Here is a 24632-nt window from a genome sequence, read left to right as displayed (position 1 = left end):
TGCATATACGGCTAATGCGGGTTTTTTTCAATCTACGAAGGCTAATTTGTCCTAATGCATTATCCAGGAGTTCCCTTGTCTTTTGGATTGGGTTCAAAGTTACGGCGTTAAACATAGATAGTTGTAAACTGAAAAAAGTAGGTCGGATGCTCAACACTGGTTATAAAATAAAATAAAATTATGTAGAATATTAAATTCTTGTCCTCAAAATTTCATCCTGATTTTAATTTGAACACGGTAAAATAATAAGAAAACACATGAAAAAAAATTGTTTCGATACATAATTGTACAATGATAACATGTGTAAAAAAATTATACTAAATTATCGCTTAAGATTAAACTTCTCAAAAAAATACTTGACCTAGTAAAACAAATCCCATTAAGCGCACTTTTAAACCACGTCTCAATCATTTATTAGAAAATTGGAAAATTAACGAGTTCAACTAGTTTCAAAAAATAGATTTCCACCCGATTTGTCCAAGACGTATATATATTTATTGCATAATTTCATTGTTCGTAAATCCACAAATCATAGCAAGTAATGGGTGTAAAAAATGTTTTATCATACAGTTTCCGTGGTGTAACTTTAGCGTTATCAATTTTCATGATATTAAACTATATAATAAAGTATTATTTATTAGGTTGTTCTGTCATATAATTGAGAAAGGTAAAATTGTTTTAGATTATATGTAACTGCGTACGATACTTCTTTTATGAGAGTTTTTTCGTGCTCTATTATTAATATAAAAGGGAAAATATTTGATAAAAATTATAGTTTATTCTAATTTATGCGTCAATTTTTTTCTATAATGCTAACGATTCCCATTTTTTAAGCTATAGAACCCTAAATTATCGTCCTACTTTTGACGTTGCCCCGATTTTATAAATAAAGACAATTATAAACATATTGACCATAGAACTAGAAAAAAATATTTCTTGATCCTTTTAAAAAATGAAAGTATTTTATATTTCTCCGGGTGTTCTAACATTTATGAAGTTAAAAAATTTAAAAAAAACTATTTGCACTTCTTCTATATACATATCTTGTATATTTTATATTAAATTAATTACCAACTCATATATTATATATTAAATTAATTACCAACTCATATATTACATATTAAATTAATTGTTAAAAAAAATTACTAACTCATTTGAATTAACTATTACATAAAATCTAAATATTTTTAAAAAATAGATGTATAAAAAATTTATTATAAAATAAAGTCTAATTTTTAAAAGTATATTTATTTAATAATAAGCAAAGATTTTTTATAGATTTAAGTATTTTTTTAAAAAAAAACTCAATCCTTAATATGAAATATAAATATTTAAAGAAATTTTTTTAAATGATTTTTGAAATAATATTTAATATTTTGCTATAAAAATATGAGTTTTTGTAAACAAAATTCTATTGCATTCAAATTAACTTTCAACGTCAAAAATACTTCAATTAGAACAATGCAAAGATATTGCAAATTTAAATTGTTATCTGTGTTTTTCAACAAAATAACAATTTGAAATACGAAATATTTCTTTGAACATGTATAATTTTATCAGTTTTACCTTTTTCGGAGAAATATATTTAGTAATTGCAATTTATAATTACGAGAAGTATTTGTGTTATTTTTATAACTAAATTGTTTTTTAAGCAGATTGTTACCAAACGCAATATATCATTTGCTGCTTAAATTGGTTTAAGTATAAACTTTTTCGAGAGAAAAATTTATTTGGTTTTGTTTGACAAAACTTCAGAACGATTCACCCGAAGTAATTTTCACGTGGAAAGAAAAAATGTGTTTCTACGAATATAATTGTAATTACTGATCTATTTGAACAAATTTTGTCATTGCAAGATTTTTATCAAAAAACATTTTAACAGATTGGAGTAGGCTTGAGGAAAAAATCAGAAAATCTAAAAAAAAGAAATATAAACATCTGAGATGTTTTCCCGGAAAAATTAAAAATTGTAAGAAAATAATAATAATCAAATGCTGATGGGGGTACCCTATAAAAATGAAAAAATTTAAAAGATAAAGATAGTAAAGAATAACAGTAATACCGAGGTTATCTGGTGAAAGTAAGTAATTGCGAAAGAAAAATAGGGGACGTAGAGGTTTTTCCGTAAAAAACTCAACTTACTTAAAAAAAAAAAAAAGTTGGGTATCAAGTAAAAATTAGGCACATGAAAAATATAAAATATATTCTGTAAAAAATTAAAAGATGTAAAAATAATTAATGATAGAGAGTATTCGGTTAAAATTATCTACATTAAAAAAATTAAAAAAATGGTTACTGGTAAAAATTAGCAATTGTAAACAAACTCGTAAACATCCTCTAATAATAAAAAAAATATTAAGGATGCTATCGGGTAAAAATAGGAATTGTAAAATAGAAAAAAGTTTAATAGGAAATTCTAACATTTAAATTATTCAAATAATGTTAATCGTTCAAATATATATATTGAAAGTCTTATTCTTTTGAAAGAAAATTTTTAATCAATGGAAAGTAAAGAATAGGCAAGATTCTTTAATAATGCTCGTATTTATTACTATCCAGTTACTGGCGCAATAACTATTCCATGCATCGTGGTTAGGTTTTGTTAAAAATATCTTCTGAAAATTAAAGTTAAATATAATTTAATAATTTTAGCACAAAATTGAACACCATCCCAAAAGAAAAAAAAAGAAAACACAAAACATTAATGTATCAATAAACAAACACAACCACTAAGTTCGGATTCATGGTTTTATTATATTCTAATATTATTAAATTTTTTATTTATTTATTATAATAAATGCTGACACGGGAAACTTTCTTTGCCTTTGGAGATGCGCTTTTTTTCCTTCTTTTTGTTTCTTTCTTTTTGCTTTGAAAGCGTATTTGCATAATTTGCTTACTAAATAAAATGGAACTATAGGCAGTTGCGAACGATTATTTAAATCCTTTACCGCGATCGTCTAGCAACGGAGAATAGAAGTCTTTATTTATTTTTCAGAAGAGCTTAAGATAGGTAACTTAACATAGGTTTTTGTGTAAAACACCAAGGAAGCCCTTTAAGAAGCCAAAGTAAATAAAGGATTTTTTTAATCCCGCTGCTTTTTCTGGAATTCAAATCCTTGTTTTGTTAAGTGAGCAAATGTTTTGTTTCAATTTCCAAAGGGGCTGTCATAAATGTTACTTTTTTTAAAAATATTTTTGAGCCCCCTATTCCTATCTGTCACAAAGTGTCCCCGCTGTATGATAAGTGACTCCTTGTCACATATCTTACTTCACTCCATAAACATATGCTAGCAGTTAAGAAACAAAAGGCATGTCATAGAAAATATTTAATTTGTAGAATTTATACATTTTAATGGCTATTGTCAGTATAACAAAGAAATATAAAAACTGTTCATTCAAATTACTTAATATTTAAAAGATTAAATTTTACTAATTGATAATCGTTAAAAAATTATTTTAGATTTATTTATTAAAGAGTTTAGTGGAAAAACCAAGTAAGTGACCTTTTCAGAGAGGCTATAATCGGGGTAAGAAGAAAAAAAAGTGGTTTCCGATCTATTTTATTACCGATTAATTAGAGGGTGGGATTAATAATTCTTTGTCTTAGTTAATTTACCACAGCCTAGTTTGAAAATAAAAATCATGCATTATACTAAAAACTTACGTGGATAAGTTATGCCAAGATTAAAGTGAAAGTAAAAACAATTCTGTTACACATCCATATTCATGCAATCACTTTATATTATTTTCGCTGATACATAACTACTCCTAAAATGTCACTTGCATGGTTCTTCCACTAAATTCTTCAATTATGTCTGCATGGACTTTTCATTTTTGAACATGATTTTGTAGCGTTGTTCAGTACTGATTAATTATTTTTTTTTTATTCACATGTACAAAGGACGGGTATTTAGCTAGTACATTACAAATTATAAATGTTATATCTTCTATTTTCCTTTTTATGCTTTCTCCTTTTCTCAGGCAAACATGGGTGAGTTGAGGGGAGAATTGAACATTTAGTGTCTTCTAGATAGGTAGTTTACAAAGTATTTTTTCTATCTTAACTGAATGAGACCATTTCCGAGACGATCGGTTAAGTAGTTTAAATGTTATAAAGGTTTTCTATGCAAAAAGTACAATTTTGTACTTGTACCTATTTACGCATCAGCTACCTAAACAAGTAAGCATTGTTACTCAAAAGAAACTATTTACGAATCAGTAGAACGAATTGTTTAAAATTTTCTAAGATTTTCATGTAAAAAAGTACTGTTTTTTCAGTGACAAAGCGCCAAAAAAAAACGGACCACCCTGAATAACTTTTGATTTAATGATCGGATCTGCACGCTCTAGGACTAAATCAATCTTCAGACGGTGGAGACGGTGACTTCAAATATACATATTAATTAGTGCAGACGATATTTCAAACAAAGAAATCAGACAAAAATACGTACTTACGTCAATAAACGTACCTTTTTTGACGGGTTCGGATTTCTGACCCCCTAAATATGCGAAGTACCCAAAATCTGGGAAATATTGGTCCCTTAGTTTGGTCAGGAGAACGATCCGAAGTTTAGACACCATAAATGTTAGTTTTATTTTTTGCGTATTACTCCATATCTCGAAAACTTGTTCAGAATATTGAAAAAATTTTGCACACAATTATAAAATTTGTTTATTCAAAAGATAATTCCATACAATAAAATAAATTTTATCAAATACTTATTTTTTATTATTTTATTTAATAATAGATGAAAAGTTTTTGAATTGTAAGGTATTCAATATTTTATATCATTTTAAAGTAGGGGAGAGTTGGATAAAACGGGATAGTCGGACAAAACGGGATATCTCGCCTAGGGACCAGACTATTGCAGCTATCTAGCGGACGACGACAGAAACTTGTTATTTGACTGTGATTATATCATTTTCAGTGCGTCCCGTCTCGAGATCACTAGTTGATGGAAAGCTGTAGGTCTCAGAACTTTTTTACTCCATTTTCTACATTTACGCGCGTTGTTTTTCACATTATACTGCCTATATATTTGGAATTACAATTCCGGTGAGTATTACATTTGATGAGGCATTTATTAACGAGTATTCTCATGTCTAGTCAATCTAATTTTTCCTTCACGTTTGGGCAGCAGCCATGTTTGTTTTGAAAAGTCTCTGAGTTTGACAAAACGGGACACTTATGAGTTGGATAAAACGGGATAGAGTTTTTTTATGTCCCGTTTTATCCACCTATTTATTTGATGGCCTAAAACTTCTTCTATATTATTATTACTATATTGAAAGAAAGGCAAAAAAGGCTCGTACAAATGCATTGACCTCTGAATTGGCAGCAGTGAAAAAGTTGGACAGATATATGACAGTATTCAATGCTGAACAAGGATCAAGTAAAAGGACCGTTCCCAGAAAAAGTGGCTGATAAGAGATAGAAGAAAACTGTAGTAATAACATCATATCCATTTAAAAGTGAATTATAAATGGAAGAAAAAGAAAGAATGATTAAACTACAAGAATGAATCAAGAGCGAATTGAAGAAAGGACTGCTAAGAAATCTCTCTTAAGGGCACCAGACACATCTCGACAGTGAAAATTATGGAATAAGCGTTCATGTTTGAAAACTTATAAAACCTTTCAAAACATATGTAGCATCATAATTTTTGCGCACTTAATTATAAAACAACAGTCCATATAAACATGTTAGAAGCAATAAAATTCAAAAAATACAATTTTTAGAAATTTTGCTTTACAGTTTGCTGTAAGTTATTATGTTTTTTCAGCTAGTTTAACACAAAAAATCAAACATTGTAAACCCTATCCCGTTTTGTCCAACCCAGGTATGCTAAAACGAGATATGTAAGAGTTTGGAAAATGATTTTTGTTTATTTCACAGTCATTAAAATTAGTCTAAAATATGTTTTTTCTGTGCTTCAATAAGTGATGTAGCTATAAAAAAATAATGTGTGGTTCTCTTTAACAGATTTTTCATAGTAAATAAAAACAATAATGGTATCCCGTTTTGTCCAACTTTCCCCTATACAGGGTGTCTCAGTTAAGCGTTTCAGAACTTCTAAGAGGGGTAGGGGGCATCCTGACGACTCGAAATCGTATAGCAATGTGGGGTCGGAAATGCTTCCCTGAAGCGGTGACGTACACAGAAGCACCATAAAGAAAAGAGACCATAAGTGAAACATCGTTTTAATAATACATAGAAAAAAGCATAAGGCACATGGGTCAAACTAAAAGTGTTCGAAGTTTCTGCCACCGGCTACAATGCACACCTCAGTGCATGGACATCCGAACATTCTGCAATACTCCAGGCATATCTCAAATTTCTCCGGCAGCTACTGCGATTCTTGCAACCAGCTCCTCGGCATTGTCAACAGGGGTGTCATAAACCAGTGTTTTCATATGACCCCAGAAATCAAGACATGATAGGTCGGGTGACCGAGGAGGCCATATAATTTTTTCAATAAAATTCGATTTCCCAGGAACTGTTCAACCGATTTCACTCAAATTTTGTATTTTGCAATGTAAAATTATGTACTTTAAAATTATGCAAAAAATTGTATAGGGTAAACTAACCAGTGAAAGTACACTTAAGCTTCGCTTGCTCTTTAAAAAATCATATCAATTTCAAAATTCGTAATTTTAGTTAAATGACAGTGTCAACACATTTGTTACTAATTGCAAATTATGTAAAAAAATTGTAGAGAACTTACATAATATTGATTTAAAGTTTTGGAGGTTCAAATAACAAGTAGTAAGAAGACCAAGTGAAGAAACAGCTCTTACCAGTGAAGGAACACAAAATTGCCCAGAAAAGGAACACTTAATTTTGGTTATTTTTTAATGCTCTTTATGAATTTATATGCCATACAAATATCTAAAAACAAGCCTATTCTTTAATTATATCTTACAAATGCTTGGAAAAACTTTTTTTTTTGTAATCATCAATTGAAAATTGTGTCAACATATTAACACATACTGTTCATTCACTGGGAAATCTATGATCCAGTAAAGGAACATGCCTGTTCTCTCACTGGTTAGAAGTTGTTTTTCGTATTTTTAACATACTTTTAATGCGGAACATCACTAAAGGTACAAGAAAATTAAAGTTTATCTTTTATTTTCATTAACTTGGAAAAAAAACCAGTAAAGGAACACTTGTTCCTTCACTGGCTTTTCATCGTTTGGTGATCCAGTGAATAAACACTCCCTTATCTCAGTACTTTATTATACTATGATGCTTAAAAAAATAGAACGTAACTTCAATAACTATATTTTGAATTCTGTTTTTCACAGTGAGAAAAATAAAACTATTACATGCAATTAATTCCACTTCAAACATATAAATACAAACACTCACCTTATAATTTTTTCAAAGAAACAAAGCGTAGCAGAGATAATAACAAATTCAAAAATTTTTCCAGAGAAGTCTATTTGACCAGGTAATTCAAAACATTGCTAGATGACTTCCTATTGTTTGGCAGTAAGCTATTGTTACCAATCAATCTAAAGAAAAACTTTCAAATTCTTATTTTTAATCAATATATATGAAATGTTCCTTCACTTGGTAGTGTTCCTTCACTGGTTGGTTTACCCTACCTTACATTTAAAAAAAATTTTAACTATTATTTAATACAATAATAAAAAAATAATAAATGTTTACAAACATATACTTTTTTCAATGGAATTATCTTAGGATAAATGAATTTTATAATCATGTATAATAATTTTGAAATTCGTTTAAAAAGGTCTCGAGATATGGCGCGAAATAAGAATAAGTGAAGTTTTGCTGCATGGAATAACATAAAATTTGATTCAATAGCATAAATATTTTAAGTTATTTCGTGTGTTTTCATAATAAGTACAATTTAAAAATAGTACTTTTTACAAGTACTTTTAAAAGTACTAATATAGTACTAAAATAGTACTTTTAAAAGAGATCCATTGAAACTTTTGAAATATTTGCCCCTTAACTCGTGTTTCGTTTTATTCCATTAAGTGGAAAAAAGACACAATAAACAATACTTCACTATACCGTATAGCTAAGACGTTTAAAAAAGTGCAATTTCAAATTTATACTTTTTTGTACATAAAACCCTTACCACTTCTAAACTAACAGTTCGATCTTGTCAGAAATGGTTTAATTCAATTCAGTCTGAAAAAATACTCACTTGCCTGTTCAGAAGAAATTAAATTTTTTTCTTCAAATTTACCCCTATTTCCTTAAAAAAAAAAAAAAAAAAAAAAAAAAAAAGAAAAAGAACGAGCATAGAGAAGAGAATAAATGTAATAGAGAATTGTTAATTATTTCAGTTATTAAATTTTCAGAATTTTTTTTTTAAATTTTACTGGGGAAAAAATACTGGTAAAATATAAACCATATAAAAAAATGGTGGCAAGAGAGGAATTTTTTTTTGTTGTATAGTATAATCAAGACATATAATTAGTTTAAAAATTTTTTTTGCCTCATGATACCTAGAACTACATCAAAAACAACCTTAATCAGAATAATTTCATAATAAATACTTATATTTAGTGTAAAGTCATTGATGCCTGATAATTATAAATATTTTTTTTAAAAGAATCAAATGTATTTTGACATTAAATTAAGTACATACCCTGAGAATCCCGGAGCATTGCTAAGTCGTCTCAAATACCCATAAAAAAAAAGTTCAAAATCCAAATTGCAAAAGAGTTGAAATTAGATCGTATCGAAAACAATGATTTGCGCTTTCTTCGAGGATTATGACTACCTGTACTGTAAGCACGTGACTTCCAGGCAGATTTCGAAGTTAATTTATAATACAATATTTAGAATTCTAAAGGAAAATTTGGCGTCTTTTGTTGAAATATTTTTTACTTTAGGCCGGGTTTTTAATCCTAAATACTATTTCGCGGATTATGACATCTTTTTTATCTGGTCCTCCACTGCTCAGTTCACGTTCGTTATGTCCGAGTACTAAATTGGTCCGTGTGAAGTTTCTTGTAGGAGGTGTTGACTAAGTCCCGAAAACATTTTTTCTGAATTTTAAAAACTCGTTTTTTATGAAACCGTAGAATATCTAAACATAAATTAAACAATTATTCCTTACATAATAATATTAAATGATTGATTTTATAAAAATAAACAATAAAGCAAAGAGCTTTAAATAAATAATCCCACGAAACTGAAGTGGAAATATACTACAGTACAGAACCCGTTATCCGGAAATCAGAAAACCGGAAAACCAAAAAACCAGAAAGAAATTCGATTAGTTTTCCCGTCATTTTTTAAAAAAAAAAAAATTTTTTTCCTCATAAGATTTTAGGATTTTAAGTCCTTTTTTGAAAGATGTTTACCTTACCATCATTTTGGAAATAATCATTAGTGTATTACTTCATCGTTTTTTCTTATTTTTAAGATTATTTCCAATTTTTTTTTTTAGTTGGGTTTAACTATAAAAAAAACGGCTTTTTGTAGCGATTCAGAAAACCGGAAAAATCAGTTATCCGGAATATCGATGGTCCCGATCGTTCCGGATAATCGGTTCCCTACGTACTTGATTAAAAACTTCATTCGCTTCAGAAATATACGAAATGGAAATAACAGTTGGCACATTTCTTGTGTTTTAAAATTATTAGTTTTGATAATAGTTGGAGAATTTACCACATTCCTTGTCAGTGCGAGCTTGTAGGCATCGGAAAAAACTAGAGGCACTTTAAAAGTTAGATTTAGGGAACATGATAGATATGTCCGTTATCAAGAATTCGAAAAATCATTTGCTGCAAATTGGTAGTATCTTGGTCAATTTTGAGAATGCCAAAATTATTTCCACTCCATTCAAATCAGCTCATCTTGATACCTACTGTGGTTTTTGTTTTTGATTTTTTTTCCTTGTTCTGTTTTTCATCATATTTCTCTCTCGGCTACTGTGATTATTCTAGCTTTATTTCTCACTTTTAACTTAGGATTTTTTGTTGTTAACTTTTTTTTATACTTCAAATGACGTTTTTAGCTAACTCACGCCTGATGGCAAGTCTTGAAAATGGGCGTCTGTTTTTGAGTGCTTATGTAGACTGTTATTTCCATTTTGTATATTTTCAAGGAAATGAAAGTTTTTAAGCAAGTAAAGCTAAGGGTAATTTGTTATGAGTGATAAACTACATTTTAATTTAATGTTTTTTTTATTCAATTCCCAAATTATTGATATCATAATAACGTGCTGAAATTTCTCTTTTAAATATTTTTTTCTTTATTTTTTCAGGTAATTTCATGCAACGGCATGGCGTGCTAAATACTAACAACATAGCTGGAAGAGATGAACATCAGTCTTTTAAAATTCACTGACCTATAACGAATTGTAAATAAGCAAATTGTTTTCTTTTATTTCACAATTGTGTAATATTCTTTATTCGAAATTTTAATTGTACTTTCTTATTTTATTCCTAAACCTAGATAAAAATAAATTTAAAAACGGATATAGATCGATATAGCTTATTTTCTGTTTATAAAAAACCTACATTAAAAATAAACTTACTGATTCAAACGATAGTAACCAAATCGTTTATTTAATTCTACGCATGTTCTGGATATAACCTGCAAAAAAAATAATAATTTTAGAAGAATAAAAAACAAACCATTCTTTGGAATGAAAAAAATTTTAAATCAATACACTATTGACAATTATTCATTATAAACAATAGCATCAAGTTCATCAAAGCATAACTAAAATACAAAAAATAGTGGTCAAGAAAACGGAAACAACAATTAAGAATTTTCTTGACCAATGAGAAGTTTGTGTAATGAATTTTTATTATTTAAAATTCATACATCTACAGCGATTAAATAATTTTTGTTATAATAAAAGTTTTCTCATTTTTTTTAGAAATCAAGTGCACTTGACTATGTAATCTTGCGTATTTGCTTTCAAATTTTTTTACAAAGCTTAAATAATAAATTATGCAGCAGATAAATTCACAAAAGAATTTTTATACACTGTATACACTGTACATCTAACATAAGCGCACTGTAAAAAAAATTCGTGAATCTGAACACCTGTTAACTTTTGCGATTATTTTTAAAACTCTATTAACTAAAACTTAATTAATAAGTCGCAGATAATTCACAAAAGCATTTTTTATGCATATACACTGCACATAATATCTGTACAAAGTAAACGAAATTTCGTGAATCTGAACACCTATAATCGCGCGTAATTATATTTGAAACTATTAACTAAAACCTAAATAATAACTTACGTTGCAGCTAAATTCACAAAAGCATTTTTTTATTGTATTACAAATTCACTTACCTCCAGGTATAATTATAACATCAACTAAAATATTAATTGTGAATAAATAATGAATTATAATTTAATTAATTTTAAACATAGAAATAATAAGAATGACAGAAATAATTAGAATTATATTTATAATTAATTATATTTATAATAATCATAACTAAAATAAATATATTTATACATATTATAAATATAATTATACTTACTATAATTACATTTATAGCAGTAGTAATTATAATAATTAATATGTTATTGTAAATATAATTATATTGATAGTTAAAATTAAATATATTTAATCATATTTATAATAACTACAACTTATGGCGGTAAAATTGTAATAGAATACAATTTTACTTGCCATATACGCAGAATTGAACCCATAAGAACAGGTGATATGCCTTTATTTGACGGCGTTGGTTCGTTAAGAAGTAAAAGATATCAAAAATATTGATACATTTTTAATGACTGTTATAATAAATCTATTTTAATTTATTAGCTATTATAATCTTTCAGTAGCTATAATAATATTTAATATCATAAGGGATCTAACCTTCTTTATTATCTAATCTCCTATATTCTTTTAGAATATCATAAAGACCAAAAACATTGAAAAACCAGAAAATTTTCTTGAATCCAAATTCTCATAGGACTATAGAATTTTGTAGAGGGGGGGGGGGGAGTTGCTAATGGATTACAGTTATATTCTTTTATAAGGAAAAAAAATTCTTCTTAACTCAATTCTAGCATCAAAGTGCTGTTTAGAACATGGAATATTTTCTCAAATGACAGGCGGATTAAGCTAGTAATGATTCTATGAATATAGAGGGGTGAACAAAAGAAAGAATTTTGAGGTTTGTTCCCCATTTTCCCTCTTAAATTACCGCCTATTTCGAACACCCCGGGGGTATCCAATTCAGAGGCCCATTACCTCCACTGATTTGGAGGGATTTTTTATGCTTCAATTTGATATTGTATCCTTATTCAACTGCATTAAGAGAAAATGCAAATAAGGATTTTTTACTTAATGCGATATCTTGGTATGTATAGGATGTTAATATCATGCGACAATGACGGTTTATTTTTTGCCACATTTTTCTTTCTAGAATTAAAAAAATAAATTTCAATGAGGGAAATAATGACTAGACAAAATTAAGCAATACTGCAAATTTTTTTAAAAAATTAAATTACGCTTATAATAAGTTTTTAATGTTATCTTATTAAAAACAATGTCATTGCAGTCTCTTTGTACAAAGTTGTAAAATCTAATAAGTAGGGAAAATTTTTTTTGTCTCTATGTGATTTTTGATTTTTTCTCTCTCTTTAATTTCTATAAGCACACCCACGTAAGCAGAAATAACCTAATTAATAGGGAGATTTCTCAGTATTACGTATCATCCCGTAAGCTTTCTTAACATTGTTTTGAAGCAATTGCGCATGCTCGAATTTTTACTGCATAAAATCCAGCTCGCTCAGTACTTTTTTCTGATTAAAGAACTCTCAGTATTTTTCCTGTTTGAAGAACTCTCAGTATTTTTTTTTCCGACTTAAGAACTCTCAGTATTTTTTCTAATTAAAGAACTCTCAGTATTTTTTTTCCGATTTAAGAACTCTCAGTATTTTTTCTAATTAAAGAACTCTCAGTATTTTTTTTCTGATTAAAGAACTCTCAGTATTTTTTCTGATTAAAGAACTCTCAGTATTTTTTTCTAATTAAAGAACTCTCAGTATTTTTTTCTGATTAAAGAACTCTCAGTATTTTTTTCTGATTAAAGAACTCTCAGTATTTTTTTATAAATAAAGAACTCTCAGTATTTTTCCTGTTTGAAGAACTCTCAGTATTTTTTTTCCGATTTAAGAACTCTCAGTATTTTTTCTAATTAAAGAACTCTCAGTATTTTTTTTTCTGATTAAAGAACTCTCGTTATTTTTTTCTGATTAAAGAACTCTCAGTATTTTTTTCTAATTAAAGAACTCTCAGTATTTTTTTCTGATTAAAGAACTGTCAGTATTTTTTCTGATTAAAGAACTCTCAGTATTTTTTTCTAAATAAAGAACTCTCAGTATTTTTTTCTGATTAAAGAACTGTCAGTATTTTTTCTGATTTAAGAGCTGTCAGTATTTTTTGCTGATTAAAGAACTCACGGTATTTTTTTCAGATTAAAGAACTGTCAGTATTTTTTCTGATTTAAGAACTGTCAGTATTTTTTGCTGATTAAAGAACTCTCTGTATTTTTTCCTGATTAGAGAACTTTCAGTATTTTTTCCGATTAAAGAACTCTCAGTATTTTTTTCAGATTAAAGAACTCTCAGTATTTTTTCCTGCTTAAAGAACTCGGTATTTTTTTCTGATTAAAGAACTCTCAGTATTTTTTTTTCTTATTAGAGAACTGAATATCCTCATCCAGCGTATATTGCAGTCTCTTTGAACCGAAATTGTTAAAAACTAATAAGTGAAAAAACCATTTATTTTCGGATATTTTTTTTTAATTTTTAAAAAGCATACTTACATGAGCAAAAATAGCAGTATTAATAAGGGAGATTTCTCAGTGTCACGTATCCTTTCGTAAGCATTCATACCTAAGTCTTAAAGTAACTGCTCTTGCTATCGTTTATATACATAAAACCCAATTCGCGCTGTATAGCCGCTTCTTTCTCTTATGTCAGTTAAACCTACTTTCAATCCACCGACCAGAGAAATACTTCATAAACATCAGAGAATATTATTTTTTATTTATTGAACTGTTTTAAATGTAGATCAAAATATTTAGAATACGGAAAGTAAAAATTATGCAAGTCAATAATATTTCTTCCCTACGCGAGCAATTTTTTACGAAACTGATATCATCTATATTTTTTTTAATAAATTACATTCATTTTAAATATGCCAACGAACTAATTTTTACATTAAGAAGGAAAAACCAAAGATATATATTTATGATTTCAAAAAAGAAATTTTCACTTGTTTTAAACTTCCGAACACGCGATGATAAATGCACTTATTACATCAATAATTGCGCTCAGAACAATAGCGTTTAGATTTAAACTGCGCTTACCTTAATCTACGATAATTAGATGTCAACAAGCAATTCCAAAATTTTGTATGATTGTGATTAAAAAAAGGAGTAATAATATGAATTATTAAATGGAATACAAAAGCTTTGAGTTCTATTTTTATCATTAACGTTGAATCATAACGCATACATATAAGAGTAACGATTATCACACTTAAATATTTGCATATTGGCGTGGCGTTCGCAATTTGCATTTACTTTTTCTAGCAATTTCCTGAATTTCATTTATTTTAAAAAAACATGAGTGAAAATTTGGAACAAGATCCAAATAAAGAGCAGCGTTTGTGCTATTTCAGCTACAAAATCTAAAAAAAAAACAGTTAAATCATTCGTTAGAACCACAAGGGGTGTTATTACAAGAGAATGGGTATTTTGTCCTTATGTTAAAGTAGATAAAAATGTTGATTTCATATTTTCAATGGAATAATAAAAATGTATTATTCAAATCCACCAGCTTCTTTTTATTACACTATGAGAAATGCAATCTTAAAAATATATTCAAGACGTTTAAGAAGTGAGCATCAATTAGTTTTATTTTTTATTCGAGTTATCAGCATTTCAATTAAAAAGCAAAGAAACATATGTAATTTAGCATGCTTATGAAATATATTTTTCATATACTTTCTTCATTATTTCGTATAAATTTGGTCAAAATTAGTTAATTTGATTTATTATGTTAGTTTCGAAATATAGCATGAAAAACCTGTGTCTTTTTTTTGCGTTAAGTGTAACATTATTGAAACACGTGTCAACTTCAAGCAATAATTTTTCAAATTTGCAGTTATTTAGATATAAGAGAAACAGTCATTCATCATTAAAATTTCTTTAATTTACAAAATCAAATAGTGATTTTTTTTAAAATTCGAATAAATTGTCTTTTCTAACTACTTTTTTTGGTTTTTATATTTTAATACAAATATTATTCGAATAATTTTTTTAGTACTTATTAGACTGTTATTTATAATTAAATAATACCAAAGCATTTTTGCTTGTTATTAGAGGGCCGAAATGAATGAATGAATATATATATATTCAAGGGTAGAAAGATATATTTTGAACTTCTTGAGTGATAAAGGGAAGAAACAATAAAATAAAATAGAAACAAGGACATTAGTTTTTTGGCAATTGCCAATAGTGCGTGTTTCGCGCCAAACAAAAATGTCGCCAAAGCAACTTCGAAATGAGGTAGGTTTTGCCTTTGTGGTCTCCCGATTCCAGAGATGTCTACAACTTTCTTGTACATTTGGACTAATATTTTACAAATGTAAAATCTTGTTTTATTGATTTATCGTAACATATGAGTAAAAAAGCACCACAAACATACAGATTGTTCTGAATTTTTAGAAAGATTTTTTTTCATCTTTTTAACGTTTTCAAATTTTTATATACTATTAAATCGATGAACATACTTAAGATAATGATGGAATCATATGCTATGCCCACTTTTTTAAGCGCACATTTCAAGCATGTCCAATTACTTAAACGTGTAATATGAGTTTCGCTCAAAGTAAAAAAATTCAAATGTGTACCTTGCCTTTCTTCACTCTATTCTTCTATTTTTCTTTATTTTAATTTTATTTTATTTTTCTTGCCTCTCTTATTATATTTTTCTTTAGTTATTATCATTTTAAGGCCATATTGGAAAAAAGAAAAACGAAGTTCATTTTCTATAAGACAGCACATCGCTTAATGGGCAACCTTTTCAGTTTTTCCTCCTCCATTTTATTTTCAAAAGGCACTGATTCCGGACTCAGACAAAGATAAATCATTACGACTGTAAAAACTTTTAAAACTCGCGTAAAGTAATTTAGACTCAAACAGCAGCTATTAACCTTCAAACGAAGAAGATCTCAATTTAGTTAACGAACCAGCAAAGTGTATACTTTGTTAACTCTTTCGACTACAAAAGGTACGTTATTTATTTTAGGAAGTGTTACAGAATTTTTCCAAAGTAAAAATAAAAAAAAGAAATACTAAACTCTACATTCTAAGTTTTAATTGACAGTAATGGGAAACTGTCATTTTAAATTTTCAAGTTTGAAGACGTAATTGGCAATTATGACTATGGCATGTCTTCTATATTGACATTGACACAATTACTACAACGCATACATGAGGAGCGATCTATTATATATTAATTAATAATGCTGTTTTTAGAATTATTTGGGAATTGGAAGAAGTTCACGAGAAATATTTAAAAAAGCAGATTAATTGAAAAAAGATTATAACTTATCTGTATGAAAACAATATAATAAAACGGAATAATAACACATTTACAAAACATCCGTATTATATAATTTTATGAATAGTTTTTTGGCCTATTTACTATTGTAATTTGTCTGCATTAAAACAATATATTAACGGATAAAATCAGTAATAAATACATATTTGTTATTAATTACAGGGATTGACAAAAAAAACCAGGGTAAAGAATTTTCAGTATAACTTGATTTCATATTATTTTATTTTATATTATTTTATTTTATTTTATATTATTTTATTTTATATTATTTTATTTTATATTATTTTATTTTATATTATTTTATTTTATATCATTTTATTTTATATTATTTTATTTTATATTATTTTATATTATTTTATTTTATATTCTTTTATTTTATTTTATTTCTTATTATTTCATTTTATATTATTTTATTTTATATTATTTTATTTTATATTATTTTATTTTATATTATTTTATTTTATATTACAACCGGTGTTTAACAGCTGACCCAATTCTGAGTTTCCGACAATCAACGTTAAACTCCGTAGTTTTATAGTTTTAAACCCAATCCAGAGGACAAGGGAACTCTTGGATCAAGCATTAGGCCAAATTTACCTTAGTGGAAGGCTTCTTGATGGAACTAAGCCGAATTTGCGTTACATGGAGAGGAAAACCACGAAAATTTCCTACGGTTAGCCCGTGGTCAGTGTACTTTTGAATATATCTGACGTCGGCACTGTTGTCATTACGAGCCGTGAGTATTGTTTCGATCAGCAACTGCTGGGATTTGAACCCGCGTCATCTCACCGAGAGGCAAACTATCCCCTGAGCCACCACGACTCCAATATAACTTTATTAAAAATAAATAAATTAATTAAAAATAACAAATAAGGGTAACTTTTAGTTATAAATGAATTTAATATGTTTCAAAATGGCCTTTCTTACTGCGCAACGATTATGAAAATAACGAATAAATATATAAAGCGATTAAGCGCAGACGTTTATTAAAATTTCCAGCAATCTTCGCTAGTCTGCTACATTTAATCTATCCCAATAGTCAAGCCCAGTCAATTACTTTAGACTTATGTGTACAGAGCAAATAAACGATTTCACATAGTCGTTTTCCTTGCTCAACCCTTTGACACAGAATTTTTATCAAACATAAATATTTTTTCTAAACATATCATAATTTTTGCAGTGTTTTATATTAATTTAGGTCAGAATAAGATAAAAACGTTGTATTTAGCATTTTAATAAATTATCTATATTATATAAAACGCTAATACGTACGTATGTATGTATGTATCAATAAAACCGATGATATTTCTTTTCTCGCGCTGGCAACAGTTTTCATTTTTAATTGATTGGATTCGGCGCGCAAGAGCACGTAGTGAGCAACCAGATAACAATAACCAGAGTGAGCATTATCAGGTTGTTCAATTCAGATTCATGCACTAAAAACATGACAATATTTAATTTAAACTCAATTAGGAATTAATTAATTAATTGAAGTGAGAATGCTTTAAAAGGCAGCTGTTGAATTGATATTTTTCTACTGGGCGCTACCTAAACGTCTAAAAAACGTTTAAGTGTTTGTATTGATTGCATTGAATTTTCTTATATTTCGCGTTTATTTATGCATTGAATTTTCACGCTTTAAAATGCAGAATATTAGTGAAGCAATATTTGATAATTTATTTTGCTAATATGTTTCTTATTTAGCTAATGTTTTGATTTTTTCACCATGTACAATCTAAATAGCTAATATACTTTTTTAAAAGCCAATAAGAACATTGGTAGAATTCTTCTACATAAGTACAATACTGTGTCTTTGATGATAAAATACTATGTCTTTGATGATAATATATTATGTCTTTGTGCTAGAACATCGTGTTCATTGGCGCAGCGAGCCATGGTTCACTGCGTGAACCACATAGGATTGCGTAGCAATTCTCGGGGGTTGGCGAGCGTTAGCGAGCAGGGGGCGGAGCCTCCTAGTGGTTATGAAATACAGCATGAAACGCCGGTTTCTTTTTCTGCGTTAAAAGGCAAAATCTTCCAAACATGGCTCACTTCCAAACGATATTTTTTTTAAATTTACTATTAAATAGATCTAAGAGAAATAGTTATTCACCATTGAAATGTCTTTAACTTACAAACTCTTATTGATTTCATATTTTAGTACAAATATAATTCAGATAATCAAACAGGTTTTTTAATCAATTAAAATCAGTTAAAGATTAAAAATCAATTATTGATACATTTTTGAATATATAAAAAACAAACTACTTTTTTTTGGATTATATATTTTAGTACAAATATAATTCAGATAATTTAACAGATTTTTTAGTAACTATTAGACTGCTTTTTTTAATTAAAAATATACCAAACTATTTTTTTGCTACTAAAATTAAAGCGTCAGAAAAAATATATAAAAAGGACACAGGTATCCCATATGCGTCAGATGGTTAAACAATTATAAAATAGCAGATATTTTGCTTGGCATTGTAAGAAAAGTCAAACAACAATACTTAAATTAAAAAGTATAGTTTAAAATATTTTATAATTTAAGTACTAGGCAAAAAGAAATGAACACACAAATTTTAAAAAAAATTAGTTGACTTTTATTCTATAACGCAATAACTTCATGATTTTTTTTTGCCACATCTTGTAATTTTACTTAATATTGTCACCTGCTAACTGCTTTAATTGTTAAATATAAATAAAATATAAGATTCTCTGAAACATCAGGGGAGAAAATAAGCTTAATTAAAATATCTAGGTCAAAGACAAAAACAAAACAAAAAAAAATGGTGTACATCTACGACTTCCGATAAAGAGCCTTGAAATTAGCTTTCGCTTATGCATCAAAAACTAATACCAGAAGCAAGTGCAAATTTTTGAACCGTGATACGAAAGGATTACAGCAAAATAGAAAGAAAAAAAAGAAAAAGAAAAGAAGAAAAAAGAAAATCAATGCTTGGAAGTCGTCCAGGTGAGTGGGACGAAACTGGAGACTCAACAGGTCTCTAGCTTCATTGTTTCGTTAACAAAGCTGCCGACATCAGGAAGTGACGAAATGATAATTACAAGGCGTCGAAATTAACAACTTTATGTTCGGTTATTAATTAGAGTACGACAAGTAATGTGTTTCAATGTTTTTGAGTTATTTATTACGATAACTGTCGTAAAAATCGTTTAGTGTACCGAAAATCTACGAAATGCAGTAAGTTAAGCTCGTTTCTTAAGGGTGCGTAGTTCCCTAATGGTAAAAAAATAGGATATATCATATATCTGCGAAATATCAGCAAGTTGAACAACTTGTATTATTAACTAACACTGTCGTGCCGGGGGGCAGCCGAAGACTGTCCGTTTAGTAAATGGTGACTGGTGCAAGTTAAATTAGTCGGGTCACAAAGTCCTCCATGTTCCCATAACAGATTATGCATCTATTTAAAATTGCCGTAACTTTCGAACAAATTGGATTTTCCAAATAAAATCTAGAGTTAAGTTTCATAATTAAGCAGGGCACGTAAATTTCTGTAGTTCCATTCCCACAGTATGTAGAGCGGGCCACATTGTATTTTTCTAACGAGTTTAACATTTAACAATTCTTAAATTAATTATCGAAAGTTAATTTTTTTCATTCAACTCCGTGTACATATTTCACAGATTTTTGTTATTTGAAGTTTCTAATCTTTATAGTTTTGCGTAGTAAAATAAAATGTAACATTAAATTTAAGACACATCTGCGGCAGTACCTATGATTTTTTAATATCGAGAAATAAATCTAGAGCAGTGTTTTCCAACTGGCCGCCCGGGGGCCGCTTTTTTTTTGTGGCCCGCGAACTAAAATATATAGTTGTCATTTTTTTGCGGACAATTTTCGTAAAAAATCAGTATGGGTTTAAAATACTTTTCTCGTTAATAAAAACCTAATTTCTTCGTTTCTGTGAAATTTAACATACCAACGGTGCAAAAATATTTATTTCTCAGGTTTTGCATCCAGGAAAATATTTATTCAAATACAAAAATAATCGTGTATGTTGCTCTTTTTTATTTCATTTTTTTGTATTTCGTGAATATAATTTAGCATGCGTGTATCAGAAATTTTCTCAAAGAAATTCCCCGATTTAACTTTTTGAAACCACTAATTTTGAGCGACAATATTTACACACACATTTGTAAATTTTAAATTTAAAATGTAAATATCTATTCTCTGGTGGTTGCAACAGACAAACCTCAATTTTCTCATTGAACATTTTGTGTGTTACTATGTAAGTTTTAATACCAACCTTTTTAAAGTTTTATATCTTAACAAAGAGATATCTTTTGCACATTAATTGTTTAATACATAGGTGCACATTAAAGTTATTGTACCCCGAATTTTTTAATATGCAATTAAATATTTTTAAAAATCTACTTCTTATTTTAATTTGTAATTCAATACTTTTGTTTTGTACAACTTGGTAAAAATCTGACAGTAATATTTAATGTTCCTTCTAACATAAAAGAGTCCTACATGAGATTTTGATAATGTTGCGGCCCGCCATTTGATTTGTGTTTTTAATTGTGGCCCCCTTCCTTATGTAAGTTGGAAACTCCTTACCTAGAGCATTCATTTTAAGTATTTTACTTTCATTTATCATGCCGTTCTTTATATTCTACAATCGTACACAATATTTCATTTTTTAATTCATATTTCTTGCACTCGTATGTCACATCTTTTTATTTGTTTAATTACATTTTGCGCTTATGTCACGTATTTTAAAGAGAATTCTAATTTCGTAAGTTTATTTATTTCATTAACAAACGTTCCAATTTTAGCCAATAAAAACTTATTTCCTCTTATCACAAGCTCTGTAATTTCTAATAGTCATAAAATGAAGATATACTAAGCATCAGAAAACTAAGTTATTAAAAAAATAACTATTTTTGGTTACTTCTAAATCATTTATTCTGTAATCAGCTCTGTAATTTCTAATAATCATAAAATGAAGATATACTAAGTATCAGAAAACAAAGTTATTAAAAAAATAACTATTTTTGTTTGCTTCTAAATCATTTATTTAATATCATTTTTTATTACTAAATACCTGTTGACTATAAGATCAAATCTTACCCTACATTCACTAAAAAATAAAAATAAAATTATAAATCTTGTAAAATAATGATAAATAAAGATGTATAGTTATTAATAATGTTCGTTCCAGAAAAAGTAGATTTAGTTAGAAAATAGCATGTTAATACCTTTCCCATATTTCCAGAACAGGATAAAAATGAATGTGACCTTTTAAGAACGAATTAAGTACATTACTTTCTTTTTCTGAACTAAAATATGGATAGGTAAAACTATACTTTAAGAAAGATTTATTAAATTTCAAATTAGTGTTTTTAGTGTCCAAGAAAGATTTTAATTGGTTCATTTTTACGAGTATCTAAAATGATATATTATCAATGCGTATATTGGCTTTTTATTGCAAATACTATCACAGATAATAACATTTAAGAAAATATTCTGGAGTATCAGATATGTTCTTTATGTTATGGAATTCTACTTTAGAGGCTGTTAAAATAAATGACGTAAATTATCTTTTTTCTATGCTACATTCTTTTCTATAAAAATACATCTTATTTTTTTCTATCTACAATACATCATTTTGTTCCGTTTACGAAGAAATATTTTATAATTTTGGTTTTCTTTACGTTTCTGTTTTTAAAAAAAACTTTTGGAAATTAATTTGTAAGAAAGGAATTAAAGGAAGTGCTATAATTTATTATAGTTTTATGTCGTGTTTATGATTTACCATAGGTTTAGCACAATACTATAAACTCCGTAGCCTTGTAATTTTGAGTTCGATCCAGAAGACAAATAACGTCTTCATCAAGCATTGGGAGAAGCTAACCTACAAGGAAGAAAAAATCTCACCCACCGTTGCATTAGATGGGGAGGAAAACCACGAAATCCTTCAACGGTTAACACGAAGGAAGGGGGATTCTAACCCATGATCTGTCCACCACCGAGGGTATTTCACGCCAGCACTGCGATCAATGCGAGCTGAAAGCAGTCACCAAGTCATCTCTGGGATTCGAATCCGGACTAGCTCTTTAAGAGGCCGTCACGACTCTATTACCTTTTGTTATAAAAATTGCATCTGATAATAATGTAATAATTCAAAGTTTCAAATAAAATATGAATTAGTAAATTTTAAATGGCGTGATTTCCGATTTGCATTTTTTGATAGATCATGAATCAATAATGGCGTTGGGAAAATGGTATTTAATTGCAGTAATCAATTATTCTGTGATTAAGTTTGTGTGTAATCATGATTACATGTAATCAAGTTTGATTGTAATGATATTTGTTGGCCATTTAGCAGAATTTACAGATTGCAGATGCAGTACAATTTTCATAACTTCAAATTTCTAATAAAAATCGAGAATATTTTGAATTGTAAGGTTTACAATTTTATTTTTAATTTGAACTGTAAGATATGCATTTTTTTGACGTGAATTTAAGGTATGTGCATTTATAAGGTAAACTACAAAATTTGAGAGAAGCGAAATCGGACTAATAGTTTCTGAGAAATCGAATTTTAAAGAAGTCGAATATTTAAAATTCAATTTATTAAATTTTCTACTTTGCCATGTAAAATTGCTCACTTGAAAATTGTGTAAAAAGTGTATAGTTTACTTATGAAAATTTTTGACTATTATAAAATAAAATAATAAATATTTATTAAAATAAATTTTCTGCGTGGAATCATCTTTAGATAAACTAATTTTAAAATTGTGTGCAACATTTTTTCAATTCGCTTAAAAGTTCTCGAGATATGGCGAAATACGTAATGAGTAAAATTAACATTAAAGAGGGTCCAAACTTAGTTGCGCGATCCTAACCAAACTATGGAAGCCACATTTCCCAGATTGAGGCAACTCGCTATATTTTTGGTGGTCAGAAATCCGAATCCGTTAAAAAAAAAGTATGTTTATTCAGCGAAAATACGTTTTTGTGTCTGATTTCGTAGCTTAAAATATCGTCTACACTGATTAATTAGCATACTTGAGGCAAGCCTCAAATCATTAAGATCATTAGATTAAACAAAACACAGCATATAGTATTTCATTCCATTAAAAAAATTTAATGTATTCAGTAATAGCTGGCACAATGCTCTTGCTTGAGGCAACTCATGATATTTAAAATTTACCGCAATCAAGCTACTTTCTACTGTATTATATCTTCGAGGGGGCGTAAAAAACCTATCATTAAAATGTACAGTATTGGTGCAACTATAATCAGCATCAAATGTGCTAGTAAAATACTTTGAAATAAAAGTATATTTGATACCTATCAAAACTGCACCTGTTACCATGATGCTGGTAGTGCCTATTACCAAAAGTAAGCATCATTTGATGCCAATTACTGTATGACGACTTTTTAAAGTTTCTCATAAAGATTAGAAACTTTTCATCTATTAAATTTTCGTTTTAGTTTGTAGCATAATTTTTTTTGAAGTGATACTTCTTATGCGACTTCCAACAAGGTTGAGTTAAACGTTTAACGCTACATTTTTATTGGCCGGGAAATCACGTGGTAGGATCCAGTTTTCCCTCATTCATTTCCATATTGTTTCGGTTCTCACTAGCATAAAAATAATAAAAGTATTGTTTTTCTATACATATTTTTGATTATAATGTGTTTGATTAGATACACATATAATTTAATAGGGTAGTATTTTTTATTTTCAAGCTTAGTGGATAACAATTGTAAAAAATGAGTGAAAACAATCCCACGGACAATGCGACGGATTTAAGGTTATGTCAAGGTACGTCTCTTGTGAATATCAATTGATTGTTAGGTTTTCTCTTTTCTAATTGCCATTTATATTTCACCAAATGAACCCATGAGGGATATTAAATTATTTATTGCAAAATCTTTATTGTCACTATCCACTGCAGGTTCACAAGCTCTGGCAGACGTTACTGGTGAAGAAATTGATTATTGTGAGCGGCCTGTGATCCTTGCAGGAGATTTTAATGTGA

General features: G+C 28.2%; 1 protein-coding gene across 1 annotated transcript in view; it reads right to left on the bottom strand.

The window, feature by feature from the left end:
- Positions 1-24632, bottom strand: part of LOC107444534 (uncharacterized) — a 399483-nt gene that overhangs the window by 285243 nt on the left and 89608 nt on the right. Inside the window, exon 2 of the mRNA XM_043043210.3 lies at positions 10533-10591. The gene's annotated coding sequence lies outside the window, so the exon portion shown is untranslated. The remainder of the gene's footprint in view (positions 1-10532; positions 10592-24632) is intronic.

Source organism: Parasteatoda tepidariorum, chromosome 4, assembly GCF_982258835.1.
Source record: "Parasteatoda tepidariorum strain Cologne lab strain chromosome 4, Ptep-v5.0, whole genome shotgun sequence".
NCBI classification, from domain to species: Eukaryota; Metazoa; Arthropoda; class Arachnida; order Araneae; family Theridiidae; genus Parasteatoda; species Parasteatoda tepidariorum.
The sequence above is the reverse complement of the archived record's forward strand: the minus strand, read 5'-3'. Positions and strand labels throughout refer to the sequence as shown.